General features: G+C 42.9%; 1 long non-coding RNA gene across 1 annotated transcript; it reads right to left on the reverse strand.

Annotated features, from left to right (window-relative positions):
* Window positions 1-578: 578 nt before the first annotated feature.
* LOC122943299 lies at window positions 579-4,983 on the reverse strand. The gene is made up of 3 exons (XR_006390852.1): window positions 4,927-4,983; window positions 972-1,075; window positions 579-691 (listed from the first exon to the last, which is right to left on the reverse strand). It is a non-coding gene; the product is annotated as an uncharacterized LOC122943299 (long non-coding RNA).
* Window positions 4,984-5,435: the final 452 nt, after the last annotated feature.

The following is a 5,435-nucleotide window of genomic DNA, read 5'->3' on the forward strand; positions in this document are numbered from 1 at the left end:
TGTACCACATCATTTATGGATTTTATATTGTGATTGTATTTATATTTTAATAATAAATTGTGTCCTAAATATCTCCATATATGAGTGCCCAACCTTGTAATAAATGCCTATCCTTGTCCGAAAATGTGAAAAAAGTAGGACATGCACAATTTTTTTTGCTGAAGGGAAAAACGGACAACGGGCGCGGAACACTGATAAACTATCAGCATTTTTTTGCTGACCCATTGGAATGAATGGGTCCCCATCCTATCCGCAAATAAAAACGGAACAGAGGCCAAGAAAAACAACTGTCGTGTGCATGGGGCCTTAGTCATCCTACAGTATGAATAAGTTGTTCAAAACACGTTGGCTTTTTATCCACTGTTTCTTTTTTTTAATGAGATCATGAAATAAAGCATCAATTTTTATGGACGACTGTCCGAGGATTTTTTACTTCTTGATTGCATGGTGGTAAAGCCGACAGTTTTCTTCCTATGGAGCACCATGCAAACAGGCTTTATGAAGAATGATTGAGACACCAGACACTTGCAGTAAGACCTTTTATTCTGTGTTCTGATTTTGGTGGCATAATGCATGTAAAGTAAAGGTGGTCTGGACCCCTGATCTGGTCTGTGATGATGGAGCCTGCAGAAAATGATCAGGATTATGTCCTGCCACAATGGCAAGGTGTCCCGCAAGCGGCAGCACTAGCCTGGAGTAGATGATAGACAGATAGATAAATAGACAGATACAGTAGATAGAGTGATAGATAGATACATATATATACACTGTAGATCGCGCTCTCTCCCTAGTATGACACTCCAGTCCCATGCGCCATCTGCCATAGAAACACAAATTGCACCCTGGATTTGCTAACTACTCTTTTTACGCACTTCGTTCTCTATTTGAACAGGATATCGCTCTGCACTCACGCGATTCCACTGTGAGCGCTAGCACTGCTACAATATAAGTTATTAAATAGTAATTATTACCTGGCTTCTTCACTGCAACCATCTTTAAAAACGCTTCCTCAAACATCTTTAGTTCCTTTAGGTCATTTTCTTGCTTTTTGGCATGCCGACGCCAGGCCATATAACTGTGAGACAGAGAAAAGTCCTTACATGAGCCGTACAGATGACAATATTCAGTTCCCCATCAGAAAACACCCATGGACCCCCCCCCACTACAGAGATTGAGATATAAAGGTGCAGTATAACAAGCAGGAAGGATCTGGTGTCTTAGTGTATATGATATCAAAATATAGCAGCGGGAAAGGGAGGACAGCGACTACCTGATTATAGCACTGTCCGATCCAGCCCCTGTATTATAGACTGGCTGCTGTAGCTACTGCGCCACCTGTAGGTCAGACATTAAATCTTATACGAATAATGTGATGTGTAGAGTAGAAGAAAATGGAAACTCACCAGCAGATTATGATGGTAATCACAGCAGCAAAAAGAAGAACTCCGAAAACAATCAGGACAATGCGGGCTATGTCTGTGTTGAGGAAGGGTTGAGACGTATGCATATATATCCATGCATGCCTGCAAACACGTGCGGGCATGTATGGTGTATATATATGCATACATTAACCACCGCATCATGGGGTGATGTGCGCAGATGTGCTCAGCATCTGCGCACGTCTGCCCATGGTGATCCCCAGGGGCTCATGGTGGCCCCTGTGGGAAATATGTGGTCCCTGGAAGCTGTGCCCCCTTATAATCCCCCTTATATTAGTATATATGTGCCCCCTTATATGTGTCCCCTTATAGTTAGTATATATTTCCTGTATGACCGTGTATACAGGTCCTTCTCAAAAAATTAGCATATTGTGATAAAGTTCATTATTTTCTGTAATGTACTGATAAACATTAGACTTTCATATATTTTAGATTCATTACACACCAACTGAAGTAGTTCAAGCCTTTTATTGTTTTAATATTGATGATTTTGACATACAGCTCATGAAAACCCAAATTTCCTATCTCAAAAAATTAGCATATTTCATCCGACCAATAAAAGAAAAGTGTTTTTAATACAAAAAAAGTCAACCTTCAAATAATTATGTTCAGTTATGCACTCAATACTTGGTCGGGAATCCTTTTGCAGAAATGACTGCTTCAATGCGGCGTGGCATGGAGGCAATCAGCCTGTGGCACTGCTGAGGCGTTATGGAGGCCCAGGATGCTTCAATAGCGGCCTTAAGCTCATCCAGAGTGTTGGGTCTTGCGTCTCAACTTTCTCTTCCCAATATCCCACAGATTCTCTATGGAGTTCAGGTCAGGAGAGTTGGCAGGCCAATTGAGCACAGTAATACCATGGTCGGTAAACCATTTACCAGTGGTTTTGGCACTGTGAGCAGGTGCCAGGTCGTGCTGAAAAATGAAATCTTCATCTCCATAAAGCTTTTCAGCAGATGGAAGCATGAAGTGCTCCAAAATCTCCTGATAGCTAGCTGCATTGACCCTGCCCTTGATAAAACACAGTGGACCAACACCAGCAGCTGACATGGCACCCCAGACCATCACTGACTGTGGGGACTTGACACTGGACTTCAGGCATTTTGGCATTTCCCTCTCCCCAGTCTTCCTCCAGACTCTGGCACCTTGATTTCCGAATGACATGCAAAATTTGCTTTCATCCGAAAAAAGTACTTTGGACCACTGAGCAACAGTCCAGTGCTGCTTCTCTGTAGCCCAGGTCAGGCGCTTCTGCCGCTGTTTCTGGTTCAAAAGTGGCTTGACCTGGGGAATGCGGCACCTGTAGCCCATTTCCTGCACACGCCTGTACACGGTGGCTCTGGATGTTTCTACTCCAGACTCAGTCCACTGCTTCCGCAGGTCCCCCAAGGTCTGGAATCGGTCCTTCTCCACAATCTTCCTCAGGGTCCGGTCACCTCTTCTCGATGTGCAGCGTTTTCTGCCACACTTTTTCCTTCCCACAGACTTCCTACTGAGGTGCCTTGATACAGCACTCTGGGAACAGCCTATTCGTTCAGAAATTTCTTTCTGTGTCTTACCCTCTTGCTTGAGGGTGTCAATGATGGCCTTCTGGACAGCAGTCAGGTCGGCAGTCTTACCCATGATTGCGGTTTTGAGTAATGAACCAGGCTGGGAGTTTTTAAAAGCCTCAGGAATCTTTTGCAGGTGTTTAGAGTTATTTAGTTGATTCAGATGATTAGGTTAATAGCTTGTTTAGAGAACCTTTTCATGATATGCTAATTTTTTGAGATAGGAATTTTGGGTTTTCATGAGCTGTATGCCAAAATCATCAATATTAAAACAATAAAAGGCTTGAACTACTTCAGTTGGTGTGTAATGAATCTAAAATATATGAAAGTCTAATGTTTATCAGTACATTACAGAAAATAATGAACTTTATCACAAAATGCTAATTTTTTGAGAAGGACCTGTATATTGGCCCTGTATGGCAAGTGGGGACATATGCATGTCCCCTGTATGTGATGCCCCAGATATATGCGAGGGTGTGTGTATATATAGATATGTGTGTATGTATTTGCACACGTGTCTATGTATATACACTTATGTCAGCATGACAGTATGTATGTGGGCTTATTGCTGCCCATTCATACCCCCGGTTCAATTCCAACTGTTATCAACAGAGTTGTTTAGAGAAAAACTTGTGCTGATAGCCTGTAGGATTACAGCTGATTAGCATCTAGTCCCCTTTTGTTCAGGCCCAAAGCAATCAGACTCTTTGGCACCATTTGTGAGGGGACCTTCTAACCAGAGACATCAAAAACCACACTATGATGTCACATGCCTGAGGAAGGAGGAGGGGGCTGTTTTGGGGCTATAATAACCCAAACCGAACAGAGGTGGGGCTCTTGCAACCAGACCAGAACCAGACACACATGGGAGAGAGTAGCTACATGATGACCAGCTGGAAAAGGCCTACTCTGGAAGGATTAAGTATCAACCCTATAACCCCTGATCTACCCCCTTATTTATATTGTAGTGTGCTGCTATAAATATATATATATATATATTCTATTGATATAGATATATATAATTATAAGCAATGCCTGATCCCTGCAACCGCTGACCCTGGTCCCTGCTGTGTCCCTGATACCCTTGCCTCTGACTTCCACCCCTGGTTAACCCGTACCGTGCCCAGCAAACCCCCCCTCTGTGGACACTGGCACCCCAGCAGCATTGCTGCTGTCCTTAACCCCTGCATTGCTGTACAATTATCCCCATTGTTAATGTGGTTACACCCCCCTGATGACCCCCACTGTATCTCACCCCATTGTTAACACTTTGTGTTTGTGGTCGGCTTACACCCCTGTAAGGCCACCGTTAACCCTCGACGTACCCCATAGGAATAGTATATAGTGCCAGGTGGGTGGGCTGTTGATATTGTATAGTTAGTTTGTGGGTGGAATTTGGGAACGTGTAGTGTAGTGGAGTACTGTGTATTTAGTGTTGTGTAATTACTGTATTGCGTGCTTGGTGTATTAAATACCGTTATATTTGTACCCTTTGTGTAGTGTATACTTGTTAGCGGTAGTGAGTAAGGCGCATGCAGTTAGTATATAGTGATTAGTGTAAAGCATAGCGAAAGTATTGTGTATTTATTATATAAAGGTATAAATAGGCGGAGTCATCACTAGACGGCTCTTCTTATTTAGGAATATTAATTATCGATATTCGCATAATATTGGTGATTAATATTCCCCCTTTACAGTCTGGTAATAAAGAAACGTGATGCTTGTTATTAATTCTTACTATAGAGAGAAAAAGTTCTACAAGACATTGTCCAACATCTCTAGATCCTCCTGATGCCAGCAGGGCCCTTCACGAGGACATCAGCTGGTAGGCACTGGCAGGTTGGCTGGGTATAGTGGTGGTGATTGCTAGACTGTGGACTGGTAACATCTGGATAAGGGGCATATCATTATAGGAAAGGAAATAAATGACTACTCACTGTTATTCGCACCTCCGCTGTCCGGACCGTGCGTTGTCCACGGTGATCCATGGAAAGTCACTGTCCATAAAAGAATGAAGGAAAATAAAGACATGAAATCAGCTGCTGAACCCCTAAACTGGACCATGAGGTGGAAATACTAACTGAACCCTAGAAACCTACACAACCCTCCCAGTGATAACGTCCATTACCGCCCGGTGTCTCTGGGACTTTCTGTTCAGCAAAACAAACAAAAAAATCACCAACAGATAGAAGAGAAATCTGCTGAGCTCCATCTCCTCCAACTGCAAACACTCAAAAGATTCCCATGTACCCCAACACATAGAAGACTGGACACAGCGGTGTGATGTCACCATCATCAGAGCTCTGGGGATGAGACTGCTGCTACTGATGATGTCATTAGAGATAACACCTAAAAGATGCACATTATATGAGAAGGGGATATTCTAAGTAAAAAAAAATCCCCTAATAGAAACTTTATTGACACTAAATATTGACACTAACATGAA

Source organism: Bufo gargarizans, chromosome 7, assembly GCF_014858855.1.
Source record: "Bufo gargarizans isolate SCDJY-AF-19 chromosome 7, ASM1485885v1, whole genome shotgun sequence".
Taxonomy (NCBI): Eukaryota; Metazoa; Chordata; class Amphibia; order Anura; family Bufonidae; genus Bufo; species Bufo gargarizans.